A 13,796-nucleotide genomic window follows, 5' to 3' on the forward strand; every position below is an offset into this window, starting at 1 on the left:
CAGATGGGAAAGAGTGGAATTTGAACCAGCATCCCTCTTGTTGCAGAGTCCCCACTCTATCCCCTAGGCCACGCTCTCCCAATAAATGACCTCATGGCAGAAATTTGAAAGTCAAGAGAAAAAAAAGACATCCAGCCAACATATTATCACTGACAGTGCTTCCAAAAGAATAAAATACTACAATACTATATGTTAGGCAAACTTGATTACATTTCCATGAGCTTGTGTCACTTCACCTTTTCCATTGGACAAAATGTTTGCTATGTTTTTGTTTAGGCAGATCTTCCTTGTTTCTCCAGAGAAGGTTCAAAAAAGTAATTGAAACATCTGTTCCAAGTTATTCATTCCAGCAATGACCTGGTTCTCATTTGATTATACATTTTTTCATAGAATCTCTAGTCTTCCCGCTCTCTGCCGATATCGCTATTTGATTACAGATTCCTGAACAAATTACTTGTGCAGAGTAACAGCCCTTTTGTGGAGTAATTTATATTCATGTCAATTCTGTAATGTATGTCTTTAAACATAGTTACCTTCATTTTATTTAGATAGATGACTGTCTGCGTTTAAGGAGCAGGTGGACCCAAAAGATAAAAATAATCAAAGTGTCCTGTATAAACTCAGGGAGGAAGGGGTAATAGGACACAGGTGAAACAAACGAGCAACAGGCAAAGACAGCAAAATCAATTTGGAACCACATAAGGAGCAAAACTTCAAAATAAAGCAGGAAATAGAACTCAAAAAGACACATATATCCAAACACTAGGAAACTCAAGATTCTCATCTTCTAAGAGTTAAAGTTGAGGTCTTGAGTCCAGAGTCATGGCAGTGACCTGCAACCTATTGGAACCTTAAACTGTGTGCTGTGCAGCAGGAGAAGATCACAGCCCTGCTATGCTCACAATTTAGACACTGTAATTAATATTTTCCTCAGTAATTTTAATGAGCCATTGAAATAAAACAGTCATTTGCTGTTTGCAGAAAACTGAGCATCACTTTTCTGGTCAATGACTGTTTCAATTCAATGGCTCATTAAAATACATCATTTAAAATTTGTCCTAAACTTACCTTAGTTTGGATTTCACTGGCCTACTCTTGTTCCATGAAGACAGTGAAGTGCCCTTGTTTCGCTCTGTTTTCTTTAGTCAGCACAACATAATTTCGAAATTCTGCCCGGCAAACGTTAATTTAGGACTGAGTTTTACACCGAAACATTTCTAATCTCAAACTGAATGTTAGTAACCATGTGGTAACATAAACAGAATATGTGTTGCATTGGAGTTTGTCGTGTTAGAACTTTGTCTTTGTGAGAAAGTATATAACAAAACATCAGAACATTAAGCAGATATTATCTCCATGGTTGGATAACACAAGGGGCAAAGCCAAAAATATGTTTTTTTCCATAATTAAACTGAACAGCCAGTTAAATTAGTTTCAAGAACTATGAGAGTCCACCCGGTAAAGAACACCTCCAGCAGAACAGAAAGGAGGAATTCCAACTGTGACAAACATCCTTCATCAGTAGGTGAAAAAGCTTCACGCTGCAGAGCTAATGACCAGATTGAATCAACTCCTGCAGCCAGGTAAGGCGAGAAAAACGTCCTCTAACGATTTCAGACTTTGAGACAAGTTATGCACTTGGTTTATTTTTCCTTCATTAGTCCGCTTGCATAAGGCTGAGTCACAATTCCTTACTCCTTGCTAAAAGCGCTTACTATTATTGCTAATATGAAGTACATGTGAAGTTCTCCCGTTAAGTTGGCTTCTCTGTGTTTATATTTTCCACAAAGTGCTATATTTTCTATTTTAAGGTCTCACTGTATAACTTATGCAATGTGCCGGCTGAATTTTCCTCACTCAGGGTGTTTCTGTCGTGACTGTATAGCTTCTTATCAGCAGCAAAAACACTTGTGTCTGTGGGGGCTTGTGTGTGTGTGTGCGTGTTTGTGACTGGGTGTGCGAGATGTGAAATATTTCATGAATATGAAAATTGCTCCCATAAATAGGCTTTACTTTAAGTTCTGTGCAACTTTAATTTGGACCCCACCACCCCACCCGTTGCATATGAATCTCATCCTCACATCTCTCCGGAGGTCTCTCTGTGTGACGCTTGCTCTCTGTCACGCTCTCTATTTTTGTTTTCTAAGTCTTGCCATCTCTCTTGTGTCTCCAAGCTCTAAACTTTCTTTTTGCACCGTAAATTAGTTGCAGAGAGGTCAAGAACGATGTAGAGAGAAAAAACGTTTTTGTAAGCTGCAGATGATCATATCCACTACAACAATATTTGACAGGGCCAAGTTCAGTTGTGGCTGCAGAGTTTTAGTGAATTAAAGAGACTTTTCTGAAGGAAATAATGAGAAGAATGAATGAGACAAAGAGATATAGAGACAGAGAAACTTCACAGGAATATCACTGCACATATTATATTTCCTTTAAGGCAAAAGAAAGCACACAACAGTGATTTTTATATTACTATTTCATGAAGCTATTCCCCCGTTTCCTGGGTGAGTTTGACGTCAAATACTGAACTGCTGTAAATTTATCATAAAAGGAAAGTATTCAATTTCCTGAATGTAGTTCGTCATATCTGTTGTATCTGTATCTGGCAATTCTGTTTGGTAGAACACAATTCTACTTGCTTTGGGGAACTTAACGATGTCAGGAATTGCGAAAAATAATTTCAAATAGGAAGTAAAGGGTTTAAATGATTATTAAACATTAGAATAAAACAAATCCATCGATGTTATTGCTTTTTTCATCCAAGCAACTAGTGTGCCCTGCTTCAGTGTCGCTACCAATGCTCAGGTTGGCTTTCAATGTCCAAACCACAACTTTAACAATTGTTTGTTTGTCTGCTGAAAAAATAAACCAAATAGCTTTCCCATGATGCACTTTGTCTTTCCAACCAGAAATGAAATTAATAGTCATAATCATTTAATCAGTGACGGATCTTGAAAATAGTGACTTCATATAAAACGGACAAAGAACAGCACCTGTTGGATCCAGCCATTGGGTTAAGATGGCAAAGAAAAAGATGGCAAAGAAAAAACACGAGTCACTAACAACTCATGAGCTGATAGTAGAGAAAACTTTCTTCAATCAGTCAGGCAGCTGGAGAAACATTATCTTTGAAGACCACTGACCACATTAGCAGCATTTCTAACATTCAAGAAGACTGGTTGAATGGAAAAACAATAAAGGAGCAGATGAAAAAGATTTGGAAAAGAAAAGGCTTGCCTCCAAATACACACTTTTACTCACTCCATACTAAAGGTCAGAACTGCAATAGCACAGGAGAAATATAAATGTTATCATCATCACTCTTTGCTTAGTGTATGTTTATGTGTGTGTGTGTGTGTGTGTGTGTGTGTGTTGCATCTGCAGCCTTCTCTACTCTCATCCTGCACTCCATTCCCTTTTCTTTCTTTGTCTACTCTGTGTCTATTCTCCCCATCTCTCTCTAACCCCAAACCACACATACTTTCTCCTTCTGCCCACCTGTTACACATTTTAAAGAGCTGTTATTGCTCAACAACATTGGACCATAAATATAGCCTTTTCTTCAAAAATCGCATATCGTGAGGTCACACATCTCTCACACACAATCAGACACACTGTGCCCCACACAGAAGCTGAGTGTGCATTTAAGGATAATTTACTGAGTTACCTGAAGTCAAATTTAAAAAGGAGCAGAAAGGTGTTGCTACATTAAATTAAATTTAGGACAGAAGCAACTTTAGCTCTTTCTTTCTGTAAATATAAATTGTTTTCCATTAATGCTGATGACAGCTGTAGCCAGAGGCTATGTCTACGCCTTGCAGAATTACGCCTTGCAGAATTTCTTAAATTTCCTTTACTTGGATTCAAAAATGAACTGATAGATTGATGTGGTCTAGGGTTCAAGGTCACTTTGATAAAAAAAACACATGTTTTTTGCATTAACTTAATGAATGTGCGAATTATGACTTAATATTTATTCATATTTTATGAGTCTTGGCAGCCATGGAAAGAGGCTCCAGGAAAGATGACTTTGTGACTGGTGCTGGCAACTGGGAGTGAGAGGTGGTTCTCAAGTCATCCTCCACCGCCTTGACATTTAATTTTTTGCCCAATTAATGAACTGTTGCAAGCAGCAATGCTATTTTCATTTAAAAAAAAATTTGTTCTGATTGGGGATTGAACCGCCAACCTGCAGGTTGGAGGACAACCACTCTACCCCTCAGCCCCAGCCAATTGGTCAAACCAAATTGGCTGGTGTGCATGTGTCATGAATCCAGCGGTGATTTTGCGCACTGATTTTGTGCGGAGAGTAAGAACATTTCTGTGCACAGATTAGTGAGACTTAGAGACTTTCCACGTTGAATTGAAGGGGGGAGCTTTCAATTTTATTTTGCCTTTCATGACAAGAAATATCAGCGGAGAAGCCTGGTGTATATTTCCATCTTTCGGAAAAGGCTAATCCAGAGCTGGTGATCAGGACCAAGGTTTACAATGTCTATCTTTAGACCAGGGGAAGGCAACCTTTTTCACAATAAGTGCCATATTCAAAAATTTGTATATCAAGTTTTAATATTGAACCACATTAAATTTCCAACAGATTGTCATTGTCATTTTATTCCATCCATATTGGCTATATATAGCAAAACACTTTAAAGAACCATGTTTAATCGCATTACGATTGCAATAATAAGTTGGTCATTAGCCAACCACACTCATATTCAGAATTGTGAAAGCTTGCTTCAGTCACATGGTTTTCGTCAGTGTGAAGACTTTGTGAGAGTTTGTTTGCTTCTCATACCTGGACACTGCACGTTTGATTCACCCTTGTCTGCCTGATCTTTGAAACTTATTTCATGCCTTGTTTCAAAGTGGCGCTTAACACTGGACGTTTGGCACGCAACACAGAATGGTCATTATGACAAACCAAGCCATGGTCTTCTGCCCATGAGGGCTGAAATGCCCGTACCTTCGTTCTTTTTAGCTAGCGGGCATGCCATCACCAATAAACCTGAACGGCTGCACTTCAAGGAGATTCATGTGGGAAAACGTGAGCAGCGCTGCCTGGGAGGCTGCTTAATATTACATAATGGCGATGGAACCCAGTCATTGGCGCATTACTGGCACCTAGTGGCTGGGAGGTGTAAACATAAGATGTCACGGTAGAAAATCTAAAATTGATAACTTGATGAACAGAAAATAGACCTGTGTTGATCTGACAACCCTTGCGTTGTCCTGCTGTGGTGTTGTGCTTGTGTATTTGTGTCAGGTTTCTGTAGGCGGGATCAGACCTTAGTATCAGCAGGGAAGTGGCACACCTTTGCTGACCAGTATTTAAAAGGGCTGCCGAATGTTGACTCTCCCCTCTCTCTGCCTCACCAAGTCCACCACCACAAGTTTCAAGTTCAAGAGTTTATTGTTAAATGCACAACAATAACATTGTCGCTGGCAATGAAATGCTTAGGTCACAGGCTCTCTTATAGCAATGCTCAGAATATTAAAAGCAAAAAAAAAGTTTTAATGAAATAGAATATCAAAAATAAAAAATAATATATATATATATTAGGGCTATGAAAAGATTAAAAATTGTAATCAAATTAATCACAGGTTTCTATGGATTAATCATGATTAATCACATTACCGATTTTCTCGGTATATTTTTGTGAAAGCAAAAGTGTTATGACAAAAGATGGATATATATATTTAACATGTTTTCTTTTTATATTCATAAATAAACAAAACAATGGTTCTGCAACTCAGCAGTTCTTTAGCAGTTCTCTTTGCTATTCCATATGGAACATTTATATAATCTTTATCCTAAACAGAATTCGGGCTGCTTAGCCATTGTATGGTTGAATAAAACTTTATTTTCTTTTTAAATCAAACTGAAATTATTTGAGCTTCTTAGCCATTCTTTTTATAGGATGGTTGACATTTTTTATATTTTTTGTAACACAACCATTAACCACACCATGACACAATCTAATGCCTCTAAAGGCCCTCTTAGCTAGTCGTTCTTTAGCCAGTTGGTGAGGCAAACTAACTTGTCCACATTCTATGACAGTAAAGCTGACCGCTTCTAGGGCGGTGCAGCTGCCTTACAAGGTGGTGATGCAGCCAGTCAGGATCTCTATCTCTCTATGGTACACATAAAGAAATTGGAAAGAATCCTGGCATCCATGTGGAGCCTCTACAGCCTGCAGAGGAAGAAGAGCCGCTGTCTGGCCGTCTTCCTGATGGAGTCTGTGTGGTGGGTACAGGTCAGGTCATCACTGATGTGGACCCCAAGGAACTAGAAGCTGCTGACTCGCTCCACAGTAGTCCTGTTGATGGAGAGGGGGGCGTATTCTACTTGTCTCTTCCTGTAGTCCACGATCAGATCCTTCGTTGTTGTCCTGACACCAAGACATGTTAGCATGGCATTTGTTCAATTCCTATTTTTAGACAACCACACTACAGGTATCACTGACAGAACTGATTACCGTGTTTACTTCAAGTATTTATTTACAAAGAAAAATACCTTAAACTACTGCAATTTGTTATCTTCCTCTTTGAGGTTCAAAATGAAAGTGAAATGAAAATAGATCCTTATTTCCTCCTGGATCCAAGAGTCAAAATTGGGTCTTGTTGGTGCTTTTACTGCGTCCCCTCCTGACAAAGACACTGGTATGTTTCAACAAGAACTGACCCTGGTTGAGTGACTGCATTATACATTTTAAGCTTGGGTAATTCACTGAAAAGGTCTAAGCAGTTGTGCTTTCAACAATTTATATGACCTGGGCTGTCACTGTGTTACATGTCCTGACGAGAACCAAGAAAGAGAGCACATTTCTCCAGTATTAGATTAAGATTAAGATCCATTTATTCATCTCTACACTGGCGTCTGGCTAAATCTAGAAGAGAATTTAAAATTCTCCTCCTCACCTTCAAGGCCCTGAATAATATGTCGCCATTTTACCCTAAAGAGCTGTTAGTACCCTATCAACCCACCACAGCACTCCGCTCACAGAATTCAGGCTTACTTGTCGTCCCTAAAGTCTCTAAAAGTAGAGTAGGAGCCAGAGCTTTTAGCCATCAAGCCCCTCTCCTGTGGAATAATCTCTCACTTTCAGTTCGGGAAGCAGACACCATCTGTTCATTTAAGAGTAGGCTCAAAACCTTCCTTTTTGATAAAGCTTATAGTTAGAGCTAATTACTGCGTCAGAACATTACATGTCCTATGTTCTAAAATAGGAAGTGTTTAGTTTAAAAAGGCATAGAGGTATTGATGGCTGATCTACTGAGTGGGCCACATGGTTTTCATCGTACTACCATACAAACCAGTAGCCAGTCAGATTTACCTTGAGCCTCAGTGTACTCCCAAGTTCGGCCTGTATCATTGTATCATTGATTACAAGGCAAAAACCCCTGATGAGGCTAAGACGCAAAGGGAATTTATGACACATGACACACGGAGCTTCTCTTTCCAGCTTCTCCTTCCTCTTCTCCATACCTATCACATTGAAGTAAGTCATATCTCATCAGTACATGTTACTGACTTGACCCCTTCCCCAAGTCCCTTTGCTTTATCGCCCACAGATCCAGGCCCGGGTCAGTCAATGAAGTCAAGAAGAAATATTAACTTGTGCTGAAACTCCATGTTTGGCTTAGTGTTTCACAAATTAAACCAACCTGACTAGTAATTGCTAAAATACAGCACAAAACTTAAACATGTAGTCTTACTGTAAACTTCGTACCTTAGCTCGGATGGATTTATCAAACATCTGAAATTACGTAAAAACAATACAATTCCTGTATTTACATACAAAAGGGATAAACTGAAAACATATTTGAATACAGCTTGAAACTAACCACCGCTGCTTCATACCACTTCGCATGTGAGTTGCTCAAGCTCATGTGTTTTCAAACAGGTTCCTGTTACTTCTTAGCCTGACGTTGTCAGACTCACAATTCTAGTCAGAATGTCAGTCTGAGACCGCGCCATTGGGCTGTGATTATGGGGCGTGTTTCAACTGAACAGGAAATAAAAATCCTCTTCGCTCAAGTGGATAGACCTACAACCAATCAGAGCAACGTAGTATGTGACCTATGTTAAGCAACGCATTGTGAGTTATTTACTAACGCCGGGTTCACACCGGACGCTGAACTGAATTGGAGAAGTGCAGTGAGTTGTATGATCCTCGGAACATGTTGTATAAAGACAACACCAAGAAAGACAAATGTTGGGATGCTGTTGCTTAAAGTTGGAGCAACAAGTAAGTATTTGCTTTTAATCTACTGGATCAACGGGTGATATTATTAGCGCTGCCCGGCGGTTCAGCGTCGCTTCAGTGTCCGGTGTGAACAGCCAAGCGCCGGCGCGATAGGGATTAGCGCGGTGCTTTGGCCGCGCCTCCACGTTCTCTCTTCCTCTTTCAAAATGAATGCGCTGTTGATGTCTTCTAAAACAGACTCAATGGCAGCATCTACACATCTCAGCTCTCCAGCGGCAGGCATGTTTGTTGAAAACAAATTCAACCCAAGGGCACTTGATGACGTGGTTGATTACGTTACCGTTGATCATCTGTCCATCATCATATAAAGCCCCCCTGACAATCTGATTGGCCCGGTCGGGCACAATTTCTCCTCAACGGAGCGACTCCAGACCGAACTTCCCGACCTCAAATGTTGTGGGCGGGGCTAAGTTCGTCTGGCATCCAGGCTAGTTACTTCTTTCTCTGGGTGACTGAGAAATAGTGTCACTAAGGAAGTTCAGAAGTCAAATCAGGCACTTGTTTTTTTATAGTTCTCCTTGTTCTTCTTTGGCAACATTATTCACATCAATCTGTATATATTCTTCAGCAATAGCAAACTTCATCACAATTAGAAGGGATTTTTATTAAAATTAAGCCAAATTCATCCATCAAAGTGGCTGTCAGTAGGTAGAATAATCCTTCTGAAGCTCCATGTATTTCCAGGGGAGGAAGCAGAGTCATCGGCAAGTAATTTGGCTAAGACAAAGATTAAATAACGGAGCTTCAAAACTCTCTTTCTGTTGGTGTTACGTTCCCCAAGCTGTCTAGGGTAGAGGGACGAACAATTAGAAAATAAAACCAGGCACTAAACAAGGAAGCCATCTGTTTTAGGTTTAACAAGGAAATAAGGATTTATTAGTAACTGTGAGTTAACAAAAAACGCCCTTCCTACACAGGAAGGGGAAAAAGAAAACACTAACCAACAACCACAATACAGCACGCCGCAAGCCGCATGTCCGTACAGCCCGTCTCCTCCCTACTTCTGCTCCCGAACGGCTGCTCCCTCACTGACACAGCTGAGGGTCTTTATTGTCCACACTCTGATGCCAGAGTGGCCTCAGCTGTGCCAGTGGAGGTGCTTCTGGAGAACCCACCTGGAGGTGACGAGAGAGGGGGAGAGAGACAACACACGGCACGTAGCACCCCCCCCCATAAGAACAAGCTACACCCAGTTAATTAATCACACATTTCACCATATCATCACACACTTTCACAATTTGCCTGCTCTCACCCACGGGATAGCGCGTCAGCTACCACATTGTCTGCTCCTCTCTTGTTTCTTATGTTAAGGTTATAGTTCTGGGCCAGGAGTGCCCAACATATCAAGCGCTGGTTATTGTTGTACATCTGTGCTAGAAAAACAACAGGGTTATGATCCATGAAGACTGGCACTGGGGAGGAGCTCGAGCCAACATACAACTCAAAATGTTGCAGGGCAAGGAGCATTGCTAACGTCTCATTCTCAATGTTGGAGTAATTAAACTGATGTCGCATGAATTTGGCTGAGAAGTAGCATACAGGGTGACACACATCAATAACACTGTCCTGCAACAGCACCGCCCCAGCTCCCATTGGAACTGGCATCCACCTCAAGCTGGATTTCTTGCCGGATTTGGTCAAACTGTGTAGCTGGAAGTTGAGAATACCACTGCAGATAACTGAGGAGCGTGAAGCTTTGACCAGCTGCATCAGTGGACCATGGGAGGGTAAGTAATCATTTGAAAAACAAAATAGCAAATATATTAATACGTTTAAATTTACACTTTCAACCCAACCATGTTCCATGGCATGTGTTATTGAGAAATCACCTTTATCTTTACAATAAAGAATGAAATCAGTTATGCAATGCTAAAGCAGTTAGGCATGGTAGGGTCACTGAAGGCGTTAAGTCTGTTTATAATATATATATATAATATGGTATGGGAAGTGGGGAAGTTGTGATTTGGCTGGAAAGAGGCGGTGATTGTTTATATCAGGAAACCATGAACTAAGCACTGACATCAAATTTTGAAAGATAATGGAGAAAATTATTGCAGATAGACTTAATACTTTATTTATCAAGTGCATAACAACCTCATATTGATGATTAAATTAATCATGATAGGGATAGCAAGTATAGGACATATAATTGGATCAGAAACTTTTTATTTGATAGGTTTATTTAAGTAAGATTGGGACAGATTTAAGTAAGACTGGGACAGCTTTATCAGGAAGGTATATGGTGGAAAATGGTATTCCCCAGAGCAGTGTCATTATTTCAATATTGTATTCCAATATGATTAGTGTGTTTTGTCTGAAGTTCAGGGTGATATTGAGATGAATTGTAATTTGTGAATATGGGCTATACAAATAAAATTTGATTGATTGATTGATTGATATTGGACATTCTCTCCATTCCAACAGATTTTCCTGGATGAGCTTGACAGACATGCAATGTTAACAGATGTTAACATGTATCCTGAAAATGTTATCACTCTTTTGCCATGGCATGCAAAAGGGTAACACATCTGAATGTAACTTACTTCATAGATGGAACTAGAGCAGAAAGGTTGGCATATGTACATGGAAAGTGGTTTGAGGAACCCGTCCTCATACCCAGCATATCTTCCTGTTTAACGGCTTGCTGGAAGATGTTTGAAAAACACATCCTCTGTGCGTTCAAGTAACGTAAGTGAACAGGTGACTGTAGTCATGCTACTCTGCAGGGTGGTTGAGATGTAGGATGGTGTTTGTAGGCAAGATTGTCCACTGTATGTATATATGTATGTAAGTATATATGTATGTATGTTGACTTGGCTTATCCCATTACTTTATTGTTTCCCTGTTTTGTGTGTTCCCCTCCTTGTCTCCCCTGTCCTTGTGTATGTGCATGTGTGCATGTACATATATCGTGGGTGCTGTCTCCACTTCTGGCACCTGGCACTAGTTCCACACCTGATTTGTGTGTCATTCAACAGCTAAAACATTATAAAGGAAGTTGGAGGTTGTTGTAGGTCAAACTTTGAGACACTGGTGTGGTGCTTTCTAGACAACTTTTGTGTCTGATCTTCAAGTTGAGGTAGGTGAAATGCCTTTACATCTTAGGTGGAAACATTGGAAACAATTTCAGGGGCATTCTGAAGATGGACTGCCAACAACACTGGTACTTCTTCCATGTTGGGAGCGTGAAGGGGCCAGGAGGGAGTGTGTTGCATGGAGCGGTATAACAGTAGCCAGAGAGTTGTCTTCAAGTCAGAAAAGTTACATCCCTACCTTTGTCAGTAACACCACCCTGGCTGTTCCCTCACTGTCTACTGATTTATATTTTCTGGAAAAGGTGCAAGGATGTTTCAGTGAACAGGAGAACCTTTTGTCATTTGACAGTTAACATGGTGGAGATGTAAGCGATTGCTGCAGCATCACAGTGGGTAGAAGAGTTACAAATCAGGATGGTGTTTTGTATATGGGTTCATGCTCACATGAAGCATGTTATGCAATGGCGTCATACTAGTATAGGATTAATGTTTGATTGTCGCTACTGTGCTAGTGAAAGTAAAACGTTGGCTTTTATTTTATACCATAAACATTTTAATCATCTGCGCAGTACAGTTCTAGCAGGACAAAAAATAGTTTTGTCCTCCTCCGTAATGAAAGTTATTTTGTGTAAATATACTTTTGCATCAAAGAATAACTAACTTTTTGCCAAATAAAAGTAAAATTTTCCAAGGTTTTTGTTTAATAACAAAAATAATGCATACACAAGGCTTCCACGTACAAGGACTCAGGTCTTTCAGTTTATTGTAGCTTCAACTAGATTTTAAGACTACAACGTGCGGTCCTGCCAGGGCATTCTTCCTTCAGGAGAGTTGAAGAAAGCGCAGAGCTTCTCTCTAACATCATATGTTTCTCTGCTTCCCCCCATGTTCCAAGAATCCAGCAGGTCCTCCCCTTGTTCTTCAGCCTCATCCAACCATCTCTGATTCTCTGATGGGTTCAAGAGGTAGTTGTGTAGAATACACACAGCAATAACAACAGAGTCCACATTCTCTGGCTTCATGATTATTCTGATGTACACGAGCATCCTCCATCTCGCTGCCAAAATCCCTAAGGCGCACTCAACAACCATTCTGGCCCTGGACAGTCTGTAATTGAAAATGTTCCTCCATCTTGGAGGTACTTTCCTGGAAATGGCCTCATCAAATAGGTTTTCAGTGGGAAAGCAACCTCTCCCACCATGGTGAATGGAACACAATGTTGTTGGTCAGAGCCTGGCAGAGGACAGTCGGCAGGAACCTCCAGGGTTTTCGCTTCCATGCCCTTTCCTAGATCTGAATCTGAGTATACTCTTCCATCACTTAATCAGCCTTAGTCCCCTAACTAGACGGTAATGAATCTGTAGTCGGCATCTACAAGAGCTAGCAAGGCAATAGAAAATTTATTTTTGTAATTGATAAACAAACTGCCAGACTTCTGTGGTGCTGTTATCGTAACATGGAAGCATGTTACGACGCGTCAATGGGCCCTAGGGAGTTTGGGATTTGGCTGCAATGCTTTTTGCCCATGAGTGTTTTATGGACTCAAACATTTCAGACAATGAGTAGATAAGTAGAGAATTTTTATTTTGGGGTGAACTATCCCTTTACCCCTCAAACAGCCCATTAAAGGCGGGTCAGAAAGTGCCACCACTCACAAATATAACATGCACAAACACAAACCATTTTTAGAGCCACCTCTGTTCATTACAAAAATGATCATATCCTCTGTATCAATCACAGCTGATGACTACCACTGCTATAACATAGAAGTTGACTTGCACCCTGAGTGCAATCCTAAATAACGGCAACATAAATTAGGGGAATGGTATTAAATACAGTGCCTGGAAATCATCTGCTAGGGTCAGTGTCTAAAGCAACCACAAGCCCTCCATCTTTTTCAATTCAAACTGTGCAAAGATGCACATACTTTCTAGTTTTCACATTTCCTTCTTTTTCACTGTCTCTTCTGTACAACAAGTATTTCTACATGATCACATCACTGCACTATTCAAATGGGCCAATTCTGGAAAACCATACAGCCACTTAGTTAATAGTAATAAACTAGGGCTACGTTGTAGCACTGGCGGGCCCGAGCACCCGTACGTTTTAGCCTGTAGTGGTCGGTGAAGAGAGCGATCGATGACCAAGCGCACGTCTCCGCGTTGCATGCGTTTTGCGCACTGCGGAAAGATAAACACTTCACTATCTTCGTCTGTCAAGCGACGCCGATCCTTTTTCTTCTAATTGCTCATTACGGTCCACGCTATCAATTGCACGTCACACTGTGAAAATTACATGTAAATCGAATGATAGTTGAAAAACAAAATATACATCCTGCTGCCAGTAGGTGTTGCTATCACTATTATTACACACAGACCTGATGTGTTCAAGTTGGCGCTCTGATGTAGCGTGAGCAATTTTGTGTAAATTGGACAATTTTACCGCAACGTAATTTTCACACTGATCAGTAGGTGGCGCTATGACCCTAACC

Source organism: Platichthys flesus, chromosome 8 (assembly GCF_949316205.1).
Source record: "Platichthys flesus chromosome 8, fPlaFle2.1, whole genome shotgun sequence".
NCBI classification, from domain to species: domain Eukaryota; kingdom Metazoa; phylum Chordata; class Actinopteri; order Pleuronectiformes; family Pleuronectidae; genus Platichthys; species Platichthys flesus.